Source organism: Lonchura striata, chromosome 12, assembly GCF_050655825.1.
Source record: "Lonchura striata isolate lonStrDom1 chromosome 12, ASM5065582v1, whole genome shotgun sequence".
NCBI lineage: Eukaryota > Metazoa > Chordata > Aves > Passeriformes > Estrildidae > Lonchura > Lonchura striata.
This window is the reverse complement of record NC_140714.1, coordinates 3,941,261-3,953,524: the sequence shown is the minus strand read 5'-3', so window position 1 is coordinate 3,953,524 and position 12,264 is coordinate 3,941,261. Positions and strand designations below refer to the sequence as shown.

Genomic DNA, 12,264 nt, shown 5'->3' with positions numbered 1-12,264 from the left:
CGCCGCTGCCAGGCTCAGAGGGAAAAGGACGGGGGGAAAAGGAAAAACAAAAAAAAAGTAATCGCGCTCGGCTTGGTTCACTCAAAGCAAAAACACGCAATTAAAATCATTACAGCGAAGTGGCAGCAGAAGAGTCGCTGAAAGCGCGGCGCTCGCAGCCCGCCCGGCGATGCTGTCCGCGCCGGGGCCGCCCGGTCATTAATAGTTGCCGGGCGGAGCGGAGGGGGCTGCGCGGCGCCCCGCGGAGCCCTGCCCGCGCAGCTGTCCGCGCCCCGCTCGATGGCTTGGTTTGGGGTTTTTGTTGTTTTGGGTTTTTTTGTTGCCTTTTTTTTTTTTTTCCAGGAAAGAAAGAAACCCACAAACCGGCGGGGCGGGGGTGGGGAGGAGAGAGGCGCGGACACGCCGCTCGGCCGCCGCCTGCAGCGCGCACCCCTCCGCTGCCCGGGGACGCGGCCGCGCAGCGCGGGCCGGCAGGTGCGCGGGGCGGCCCTACTTACCGGGCAGCGGCGGCGGCTCCGCGGCGCGCAGCGAGCCGCGGCTCCGTCCCGAGGCTCCGCACCGCGGGGCTGCGCGGGAGGGGGACGTGCGCTCACACACGCGCGTGAAGGATGCGCGGTCCGCACCCGCGCAGTGAGAAGTTGCGCCGGGCTGAGCTGAGGAGGCGCGGGTGTTTATTCAAACACTTCGTTTCAAAAAAAAAAAAAAAGAAAAAAAAAAAAAGAAGAAGAAGAAATAGAGGGGAGGGGGGATGGGCGCAACGCGTCCCAGGGACCAGCGGTGGGGGCGGATGCGCGGCGCGGGGCTCCGCGTCTGCGGAAGGGGCTGCGCGGGCGTGAAGCCGCAACAGGTGCCCGGGAAGGGGGGAACGGGCAGCCGGGCACAGCACGGCGGGGAGGGGGGGCGCGGCCCCACCGCAACTTCTTGCTCCGAGTGCCGAAGTTGGGGCGTACGCGCCCCTTGCGCGGCGGCGCGGAGAGACCCGGCGGAAAACACGCGGAAAGCACGAACAGGGATGGGAGGGGGGCGGGACGCGCCGCATCCCACCACGGCGGGGAGTGCGCGCAGCGCGGGGCGGGGGGGAAGTTTCCAAAGTGGGCGGGGAGGGGGTGCGGGCGGCCCCGCAGCCCGGGGAGGGGGCTCCGCATCCGCGCACCGCCGCCCCACATCCCCCCACCCCCCCGGTACCGCGGCGGCGGTCGGGGAGGGGCGGCCGGGCACGTGGGGCCGGCGGGGGGAAAAGTGCAACAGCCCCGGAGGAGCGGGGAAAGTGTCGGGGGGCGCCGGACTCACCCGCAGGACTCGGCCCTGCCGCTGCCCAGCACGGCGCGGCCGCGGCGCGGGCGGGCGGCGGCGCGGAGCGGCGCGGGGCTGCCTCCGTCCCGTCCCTCCCTCCCGTCCCTCCGGCACGCCGAGCCCGGGCGGCGCGGCGGCGTGCTCCGCCGCTCGGTAAATAACAATAGAGCCCTCCGCCCGGCGCCGCGCCCGCGGGCCCCGCACGCCGCCCCGCCGCGCCCCCGCCCCGCGCCGCCCCGCGCCCCCTCCCCGCCCCGCGCAGCCCCGCGCGGGCGGGCCGGGGGCGGCCCACGACACCCCCGCGGAGGGAGATGTTGTTATTTTTTGCTGTTGTCAGTCTCTGACGTCACATCCACCTGCTGGGTAAACAAGGCTCGGCGCAAGGGAAAAATAATAATAAAAAAAAAATAAAATAATAGAAGCGGGGGGTGAAGCGCGCAGAGGGTGAAGGGCGAGAGCCCCGCAGGCGCGGAGCTCCGCGGAGGACGGCCGGGGAGGCGGGGGGGGGCCGGGCCGGGGGAGGCGGGGCGGCCCCACGGGGAAGCGAAAGTGGCGGTGGAGCGCGGTGCGCAGCGCTGCGCATCCCTGCGCGGCCCTCCGCACCCCGAGGGACAGCTCAGCGCCCGGCCGGGGCCGCCCCGTCGGCGGGCGCGCAGCGCTGCGCACCCCTACCAACTTTTCCGCGGCCGCTCGGGAGGCAGCGGGGCATCAGGCCAGCGGAGCTGAGGCATGCGGGGGACCCCGGAGTGCCCTCCGCAGGTACCCGCGGAGCCGCCTTACCTGCGCGGAGCGGCGAAGCGGGCGCTGCCTGCGTTCGCCCCGCAGCGCCCGCTGCTGTGGGCGCAAACACCGCTCAGACACACTGCGCGGGTGCGCAGCGGCGCGCACCGGCCGCTCGGCGGGACTGACCGTCCCGGGGACCGGGCTGGGTCCCGCTGCGCGGCAGTGGGTCCGCATCTCGGTGGGTGCGCGGAGCGGCAGCGCTCCGGCCGCGCCGTCGGGGCTACCGAGGAGAGGGGTGGCAGCGCCCGCGGGGGCAGAGCCGGGACCACCCGGCTGCCCCAGCCCTGCGGCTCCGGCACTCGTTCGCCGCGAGTTTTAACAGCACCGATGGATTTGGAACCTGCGGCGGCGCGGGGGCTCGCTTGACGGCGGCCGGAGCAGGCGAGGGGAGCGGCCCGGCCGGGCAGCCCCTTGCCCTGCCCGGGACCCCGGCCCGCTGCCGGCAGCAGCGCGGCGCCGGCGGGACGGGGGTCGCTCGTCGGGCGCCCCGCGGGGATGGAGCGCGTCCTGCCCGGCGCTGCGGGCGGGAGTCAGCGGGCGGCCGCCAAGTTACCGAGCGACCGACTCGTTCGGGGGAAAAAAAACTCTTTCTTTGACCCGCCCGGCTTTCTTCCCTCCCTGCTTTTTCGGCGAACTCGTGTGGTTGCCCGCAGGACGGACCCGGGGCCGGGGGCGATGGTTTCACACGCCGTCCGGAGCGCTACCGCGGGGCGAGCCGCGCCCGCGGGAGCCCCGCGCTGCGCCCAGCCGCTCCCCGAGTCCCGGTGCCGGTCCCGGTCCCCCGCCCGGCCCCGGCGGCTCCGGCAGCAGCGCCGGGCCCGCGGCGCCACCTCCCGGCGGAACGGCGGGAGCCGCTCCGGCAGCAATTAAGACCTGGAATTACCCTAATAGCGAGGTACTTATGCGTAATTCATTATATTTTAAATAATTAAGAGCGGAAAATCGCTGCAAATAAATATTTGCGGAGGTGATGCTCGCGCCGCTGCCGGAGCGGTGCGCTCAGACCGGGGAGCGCTCGGGGCCGGGAACGGGCGAGAGCCGGGAGCGGAGATTTCAGCATCCCGCTTCTGCAGCTCCGGTACCGCAGGAGACACCGGGGTTTGTGTGACCTGGCGGGACCACCAGCTTTAAAAGCGAACATCATCTTGTTATATTTTTTAGTTCATCTGTTTCTTCAGTAGGAAGAAAATGGAGCAAAACCTGTTAAAATTGCATTTTTTAAACACTCTCTACCGCTATGAAACAATACTTGTTTTAAATTTCAGCTTCGAATAAACACTTATTGGCTACTTCTTCATCTCTTGTTTTTAACTTCACACATCCAAACCAGTATATCAACTCTGTAAAACATGATTAATTCCACAGACAGTACCAGCGGTGGGACTTCTCCCTCCCCTTCTGCCTATGTAGCTGCTAATTGTGCTTGAATTGTTTACTGCTGTATTGTTTTACAAGTGCCTGGAGAAAGATGCTTGATATTCCCACCACCGGTAGAACCATCCCAAGAGCAAATACTTCGCAGATTTTGGCAGGGATGTATACAGGCTACAACTACAGCTTGTTAGCTAAAAAAAAAAAAAAAAAAAAAATGAAGGTGATGACGCCTCTGTAATTATAGGTGTTACTTGTTATAAAGTCAGAATGTTTTCCAAGCTACTGTAATGCCACACCTCCAATGTCCCAGGAGCCAGGCCTTGGAGTCCTTTCTGCCTTAGTCACTGGTTTATGAGGCTTTGCAGAGCACATCACCAGGCTGCACGGCGGGTTCCTGGCCCACTTGGCACTCCTGCGTAGGTGCAAAGCCCATGTGGGTACTCAGCTGTTATTTTACCTTTTACATCAGACATGAAAAGATGAGATACACACCATGTACTGCCCCAAAAAGTTGGCGGACATAAAGAGAAATGTACATTGGATTTACAGCCTGGTTTTATGATTATCTGACTTTTGTTTCAAATAAGCACAAGCAGAAGCAGCCCTGTGAGTATGCTCATACTGCAACTAGAGGCAAAACTCTTTCTTGGCAAGATGGTGATAGCTGCTCTCCACATTTCCTTGTTTTTGGTGTAGTCGGGGCAAGTCAGATCAGTCTGGCAAAAAATAACCTTCAAAAAAGTAGAAAATGCACCTCTGCCCACATGGTACACAAGCACTGTAAAATAACTGGACCTTTCTTTAGCTCAGAGAACTTCAAGGGTAGGAAACGTCAACTTGCCTATGAGGGGGAATTTTAAAAGGTGTAAACATCAGCTTAGAGACTAAACCCCATGCTCTAGCAGCACTTGCACCAACTTTAGTGGAAGGTGGATCTGTTCTCCAACCGGGGAAGTCCCACAAAGAGATAATGTGACACAGCTAAGGTCTCAAGTTGGCTTGTCTGACAAAATGAAAAGTTCTTCCAAATGAGGGCTACAACCAAACCTAGATATTTTTTAAATGAAATGGAATTAAATAAAATGTTGTTGTTGGGGAGGGGGGTTTCCAGCATACCAAATTGTGATCCCTCCGTTTCAAATGTATTTGCATCCTTCATCTGCTTTTGCTATTATACTCTCTCCCAGTTTCCCTGGCCACAGTAGAAACCATGTCCTGGCCTGTGCTGGGAGGACAAGCTGGAACAGAACTGAGCTCCCATGTGCCAGGAGGTGCCTGGCAGGACAGGGCTGCCCCACAGCCACCCCGAGGGCTGGTGCTGGGCTGGCTGTGGCAGAGCAGGCAGCCAGCAGCACAGCCAGCTTGGTGCTGTGTTTAAGGGAAAGAAGAGGATGTGCTGCCCTGCAGCATCACGATGCAGGCAGAGCAGGCTGCAGCCTGGCTCCACGCACAGGGCAGAGGGAGTCAGGCACAGAACAAATGACATTTTGCTCTGTTGTGAGTCCAGAGAAGCTCCTCTGCAGTCAGAGCTGGTTTGGATTTGCACAGGCAGTGCAGAGACACGAGTCTTGGATTCACCCCAGACTCCTCTGGGTTCCCAGTGGATGGGAAAGGCTCCCCACATCCATACCCACAGTAATCTTCTCTGCTCCTGGAGGTGTCCCTCCAGCCACCACTGTACCAGAAGCCACCCAGAGATAACTTTTCTATAGCACATTTCCATTTGGCCTGAGCTGCCAGCCAATACATATTTCCTTTTCCTGTGGGGGCAATGAATAGCCATTGTATTTTCACTGGACTATTAATCTGCCTGAATTTGGTCGAGATTCTTAAATGAATATTCATGGGAATTAATGTCATTTAATTCCTATTGCTTCCTGAATATAATTACGTGCTGTACGTGAATTGGCAAACTCCAGGACACATCCAATCTTGCTAAAAGTCCATGACTGATGAAACTTCGCGTGCTGGACACTCGTGCAGCACTGGAGATGCACAAAGCACTGCCAAGATGCAGCTTGACTTCAGGAGAGGAAACCAATCAAAGAGGGAAGATGTACACTGTAGGAAGCAAACACCACCTTGAGGGATAGAAAATATGATTTAAAAGGTATTTTAATACAAGCTCTTCCCCAGGTATTTGTCTACACGTAGGGGCTTCATTAAACATTTATATTATTTTGAAAAAAAAGCTTTATTTCTTCTACTTTCTCACCCACAGTAAAAACATCTTTCAGGACCTCCTATACTGACCTCTTCTAAGAGACAGCATCTCTTGGAAGACCTTCAGCACATCCTACAAATATGAAGTGCCCAAGTGCAATCCTCCTTCTCCCAGCAGCCCGCCTGCCCAAGTTCACGCTGTTCCCCGAATAATGAAGCATAATCAGCTCTGTATTAAAGCAAAACCTGTCCCCAGCATCAGTGCTACCAACCCCTGTCGTAACATAACAAGGACTCTTCCCAAAATATTTGGGCTTGCCCTGTCACAGTGAGAGGCGTTCAAGTTCAGCACTCTGTCAACAATGCCAGGTGTCTCCTGAACCTCCGGCGCCCGAGCCAAGCGAGAGAGCTCAGAAGCACAGGAATAATCATTATTCACATTACTAAAATGTAACGGAATGTTTAAACAGATAACGTAACACAATCCCTTACAGCAGAAAAAGAAAAAAATACTGTTTATTATTTATCCCTGTCAGATAGAAAATGAACTCAATCTCCTGGAAAGCAAAAGCAAGGCTCCTTTTTTTTTTTTTTTCCCTTCTTTCTGCAACTGACAGCCATGAAAAAAAAATATTCTATTGTGGCAGCTGCGCCCCTTCAAAGGGACTGATGTTCGCTGTGGTTCTTGATAAACCAACTGGCAAATTTTGGGGGTGAAAAAGAAGTGACTTGAAGCCAAACACATCTAAGAAAAAAAAGCCTTGTGAAATCAAAAATCCAAGAACAATTTCATGTTGAGTCAATCTGAAGATTTCATTTCAATTTTGATTTTTTTGGGGGAATAAGAAAAAAGACACACACCCCCTTGCTTGAAAATAAAATTAAAGGACATTTTGAACACAAAGTAGTTTCAAAATGAAAAATCAAAGTGTTTCATGTCAGAAGTGTCAAAACTAACAGCTTCAGCATTTGTCAGAGCTTTTTTGAGTTTTTATAAATGACAAGTTTGGCATGTGTGCACAGACCGTTTTGGTGCTGCTGAATCTGCATTTTTGCATGCAAAAAAAATTGGTCGGGTGAAATTTTCTGTGGAGAAACCGTTTGCCATTCCCTTTGTGTGGAGACCAGCAGCACTCTCCCCCATGGCTGCACTGTGCAGGAGCCTCACTGACACTTCCAGCTCCTCTTTGGCTTATTAATATTTTACCCTTCAGTTTGCAGCACTCCACAGGCCAGGTCTTTTCCAGAACCAGCTCCCTGGTTAGCAGGAGGAGGTACAAAGGTTAGGAGAGCCCGACTGTGCATCTCCAGCTTGATGTGCTGCTGTGTGACAGGTGGCCACAGACCTATCCTAAGGTGACATTAGGTAATTTATTAGCTTGGTTCATTACTGCTAAGCTCCCTTTCATCAGCTTGCTGCCTTCCCGAAGTGAGGGCTTTCCAAAAATGTTCTATCCCAAAAAGTTGGGAGAGGTTACAGTCAGGTTTACACCTTCTGTGGCAGGAGAGCAGGGGTGGAAAGTGAGGTATGTAGCACCTGAATTAAGACATTTAATTTAAAATCCTAAATTACATAAAAATCTTAAGTTACATAAATGCTATTGCTATAAAAATGTACCAGCAAGCATTTACAATATTAGCAACTGAATATATTCTTGCTAGGAAAGCAGCAGCCACCCAGATTTTGCAGGTCTGCTTCCAGCCTAGCTGACTTTGCTGCAGGTTTGGGACAGTGCCTAGTCCCCTGGGAAGGCAGCAAATAAGATCTTCTGCAGATAGCAGACACCTACCTGCCTTTTGCTACCCAATTTCTGTAACACTTTCTACATCTCTCTGATGACAGCAACACTTCTCTCTGTATCCTGACAACTTCTAATTAACCCAATCCCAGCATCTCTGAAGCTTTCAGAGAAAACCAGCATACTTCTCTAGAGCAAGAGACCAAATCCAAAACACCATCTCCTACTCTGACCTCCAGCACATTTACTCCACAGGGTATTCAAATCCCTGGTCATGTGCAGTGTGACTCTTCTAAAAGCCAGATCGGCTCCTTCCCTGCCTTCCTGGAAGGCAGCATTGGAAGCTAGCAGAGATGGAAACAGATTTCTAACATCTTGTTGGCATTTCTGGGTCTGCTTAAACTCCTGCTGCAGGAGCACATGCAGAAATCTCCATGAGGACAAGCCACACTTTCAGCTTCCAGTGGAACAAGCAGTCTCATCTCAGGGAATTGGTCTCCTCACTCCCTGCCCTGCTCTCCCCACAAGCTCAGCATTGCCTGTGAAGGAGATACAGTAATTGCAGCTGTCCCTCTGAAGGGTTTTCTGTTGATGCTGTCTCCAAAGTGTTCTATGCTGAAGTATTATTTCATCTTAACTTTTTCCACTATTATGACTATTTCTTAATCCAAAAGTCCAACATCAACAAAGATTAAAGCTTTTAGGCTAGTTACATATCTATGAAAACAACAAGTCTCCTGTGTCTTGGGAGATAAACACTACCAGATGCTCAAGTAAACACGAGAAAGGGAAGAGAAGGGGGAAAAAAAGAGAGTGGCCAGGAGAAGGAAAGGGATGAAAATAAGTTACAAATAGCAGAACAGGAAACCAGGAAAGTAAATTCCTGCTGTTTCTGGCTCTGTGGCAGTGAAGAGGTTAAACCCCAGGACGCTGCCATCTCTAGACAGAACTAGTTGTTATTGCATTGATAAAACCCTGGGTTGTGTTTTCCTTGTCCATTTTGACCCGTATCTGACGTTAGCATTGCAAATGATGTCTGTTGCCATTCAGCTACTCAGTGAGTGGACAGAAACAAGACAGAGAGCTTAGCAAAGACGATACTAATGGAAGGGGTGGGGAAAAGTCTGATTTACATGTAATTAATTATTATTTATGTAAAAACCATATCGTTGTGGTGGTTCTTGACATCATTTAAAGCCTCTTTTCGAAAGAGGAGTCTCCCCTGTTAATGCACTAATCTTTTCTGCGCTGCCAATATGAACTGTGAAAACTGATGGCCCATCACCACCACTTGCAGGGTTCTCATCAGGTGCCCAAAGGAGAGAAAGACAAGAATCCTACCTCCTTCTAAACAGGTGACTTGCATCACCAGGACCATGAAATGCTAGTGAATTTGGTGGAAAATCATCTGACCTGAGGCCAACACCATGTAGAAGACGACAGAGTTACACATTGCTATTGTGAGGAAGTTTCAGATTAAATAAATGTATTTTCTTCTGAACTTGTAAAATGATTAACTTATTTATTTGATTCCAGTATCTAATCACAAAATAATTACCTAACCCAGCCCCAAGGTATCTTGGCAATGTTGTTCCAGACACACTCCAGCACAGACAAAAGATCCCGCGGGAAGGCATCAATCATCTTCCCATACAAATGAAACTGGTCCACAAAAATGAACAGCAGGGCTCCACCCCAGCTCTTTCAAAATTCAGCTGCCTCAGCCAGAGCTGCAGTCCAGCTCCCAGACACATCCCTGCCCACTGGTTTGCACAGGAGCTAGGTCAAACCTCAAGTGCAAGGATTACATATGGCAGCATGACCCAATTTATTCAGGCTCTGCTGGACAAAATCTATAAAGTGGGAAGTTTATTGACAGTGTCTCACTGGTTCTCTCTAATTTGCCAAAGAGGCTGCTGGGCAGGAAACTCTGTTAACCTCAATCATGGTTGGGACAGATTAAAAGGAGCTGGACTCAAACACAGGCAGGTCTCCAGCCACCTTCTTAATAAAGAAAAAAAACCCCACAGCACTAATTGGAGCAATTGGATGGGGTGGGAACTTTGGCCAGAGCCTGGGGGCGGTGGCTGGACTGGGTGGGATGGACAGTGCTCATGGCAGGGAGGGAGGGAGGGATGTCACCTGCACTCCTGGTCCCACTCACACACTGCACTCTGCACAGCCCACGTGTCCCAGCACCTCTCCCCACCCTCCCTCTCATTTCTGCACACAGCACTGCCTCTGCCTATGCTGCCAGCTCACGGGGGACACGCGGTGACACTGGTGGCTGCTGAGTCCTCAGCCCTGTGCTGCCCAGCTTCATGAGGACACACAGGGCAATCCAGGTTTGCCTGACACAGGCCAGGTGTACCAAACCAGAAGCACTGCAGGCAGAAACCTGCCTGAAGGTTCCCACCTACCCTTCTGCTCTTAGACAACAGCACAACACATCCTGTTCTCCCATTGTCACCTCCTGTAAACACCAAAGCATAGCTAATCCCACCTGAGAAAGGGTGGAAATCTCCTCTTAAACATCTATTTTTATCCCAAGTGAATAATTTCCAAGCAGCACAAAGCAGTGTTTTGTCCAACCCTTGCACATCCCAGCTGTGGTAGGATTTTCATCCTGGCTGAAATGGCTTGTCCAGCCTCACCCAGTTTGTGAATGGGCTCAGGTACCAGGCAGGCAGCTGATAACCCTTTTGGAAGAAAGAAAAAAAAAATGTCCTAACAGAGAACCATCTTCCCCCCACTGCATTATTTGTTTCGTCAAGAGCAGGAAAAGCTACTGTCATCAGCTTGAGACCAAGCAAGCTCAGCTCATGCAGAGCATCCTTGGCATGAGGAAGTGTTTTTGTTTCTTGAAGCAGGCTCCAAGAAGGTCAGCTTGTCTTGCCTGCAATTCCATTTCAGGCTTTAAATGTTTTTTATTTGTTTTTGCAATATTTTTTTGCCTATGTCATCATCAAAACATTTAAATTTTTGCTTGCTTTTTATTTGTTTAGTTGGGTTTTTTTTTTAAAGTCACCCTTACCTTAGGGACAAGTAGGCCAATATATGTGTATTCCAACCTTCAAACTTGTAAAACTGAATAATGTCAGTGCAGGGACTGTTTCTCCCACTGAAATTAGCAGCACAATCATAGGGCAGAAATGTTTTCAGAGCTACCGAAAACTCTTTATCTGGTCAGTCTAGATACCAGATGTTTTCCTACAAATTCTTAGCTCTTTTTGGTTCTCAATTGCTCTCTGTCCTTGCACATCAAACATCTGCAGAGTCAAGACAGTGTTTTGAATCTCAGGAAAAAAATCAGGTTTTCAGGAAGGGTTATTTTTTTTCTGCTATGGGTTTTTTTTCAGAGAAAATATATTGTTTCAATGGGAAACCTCACACCCAAGAACCTTGTGGCTGTTTGTTCCTACCCACGATAATTGTCTGGCCAACATTACAGCTTCCACCCCGATACTGTCAGAGTCAGAGGCACATTTCCTTCAACACTCTGACTTGGCTAATCACATCAAGTAATTTGTTTATGAAGTTCAATTCTACAAAGCCCGACCTGGAAGCGGGTATTCATCCTCCCAGATACAAGACTTCTGCTGTAATTTCTTTTAAAGTCAGAGCTGATCTTTATCTACAAAAGGCCAGAGCAATAAGTATTTGGTGTGTTTAGAAAACACCTCTCCTTCACCACACCTGCAGCCTGGCTGCCAACTTTCAGCCATGTGGACTCTCCACAGCTCTGGGAGACTCTGGTGCAGTAAACAAAATACTTTTCTCTGGATTCCCATGTTCCAGGTACCTCTTCCAAGTTCTTCATTTACTTATGCCCTATAGGTCTTCATGCAGGTCCTATTTCCACAGTATTTCCAAGGGTTTGATGGGGGTGGGAGGTGATGGTAGTTGGGTTTTCTTCCACTTCTCCTCTAGATTGTCCTATTAATGATTTTACAAGAGATGCAGAAGAGCCTTCACTGTTGAACAAGAAAAGAAACCATTTCAGGAGTTCTAAGATTTTTTTTCCCCACCCTTGATGTAAAAGACAAATGAAATCCCATCTTTTCAGTCTTCTGCTGAAAAATTGTTACAGCACCCAAATCTGCAGCTGTCTCCCACAAGCTGCTTCTACCTGACACAAGGTAATGTCCCATAAGCCTCTCCCTTGGCATCACTGGTGTTCATGTGGGTCATAACAATGCCAGTGCCACTGAACAAACAAACTTCAAAGTAAAAAGGAATGCCAGAGCCAGGGAGACATGCCTGGGGGCGAGAGAACTGGGATAATAAACTCACAGCATCACCCTGGTGCCAACATCCCAGCACTTTTTGTGCCTCTCATTTATGCAGTTTCTTGGAATGGTTTCCTAAGCCACCGTTTCATTTTGGAGATGAAAGGAACAGGCAAGGGTTAAACTGGAGCCACCATCCCCCACCCCAGTCTATTCAGTGCAGAAGGAAATCTGTCTCTCTCCCACCCCTCAGCATCCTGTCTCTGCTGCCTTGGAAAACACACAAGTCCCTCACAGCTTCCTGAGGGGCAGAGATCTCAGCCTGCTCCCAGCCCTCCTCCGCCCTGGTGCACCCTGCAGCATCCTGGTTTTCCCATGCCAGAGCACCCTTCTAGGAGGGCTCCAGCCACAGCAGCTTCTTCCCTCCCACCTGGCATGGCCAGAGGAGCTGCTCTAGCAGCAACATCTCTGTCTCCTGGGTTATATCCCAGCAGCAGCTCAAACTTGGTGTTGGGTACGGCAGGTATCCTGCAGCTACCACAGCTTTTCTGTCACCAGGGGCTGAATAATTCCCAAGGCTGCTTCTCCCCTTTGTCCCCTTTTACAGGTATACACACTGGCCCATTTTCTTTTTTTTCTGTACAGTTGATGGGGACAAAAGGAACTTCAGACTGCTCCCTCAA

At 51.8% G+C, this 12,264-nt stretch overlaps 1 protein-coding gene across 12 annotated transcripts in view; it reads right to left on the bottom strand.

Annotated features, from left to right (window-relative positions):
* The window catches only part of FOXP1 (forkhead box P1), a 380,257-nt gene extending 378,057 nt beyond the window's left edge, over positions 1-2,200 (bottom strand). For 5 of the 12 annotated variants that reach the window (XM_085590025.1, XM_085590021.1, XM_031505953.3 and 2 more), the window contains exon 1: positions 1,291-1,445. The gene's annotated coding sequence lies outside the window, so the exon portion shown is untranslated. Of the gene's footprint in view, positions 1-113; positions 213-497; positions 998-1,290; positions 1,447-2,073 lie in introns of those variants that run through there. The other 7 variants (XM_085590027.1, XM_085590024.1, XM_085590023.1 and 4 more) reach the window with 6 other exon arrangements.
* Between the last annotated feature and the right edge of the window lie 10,064 nt (positions 2,201-12,264).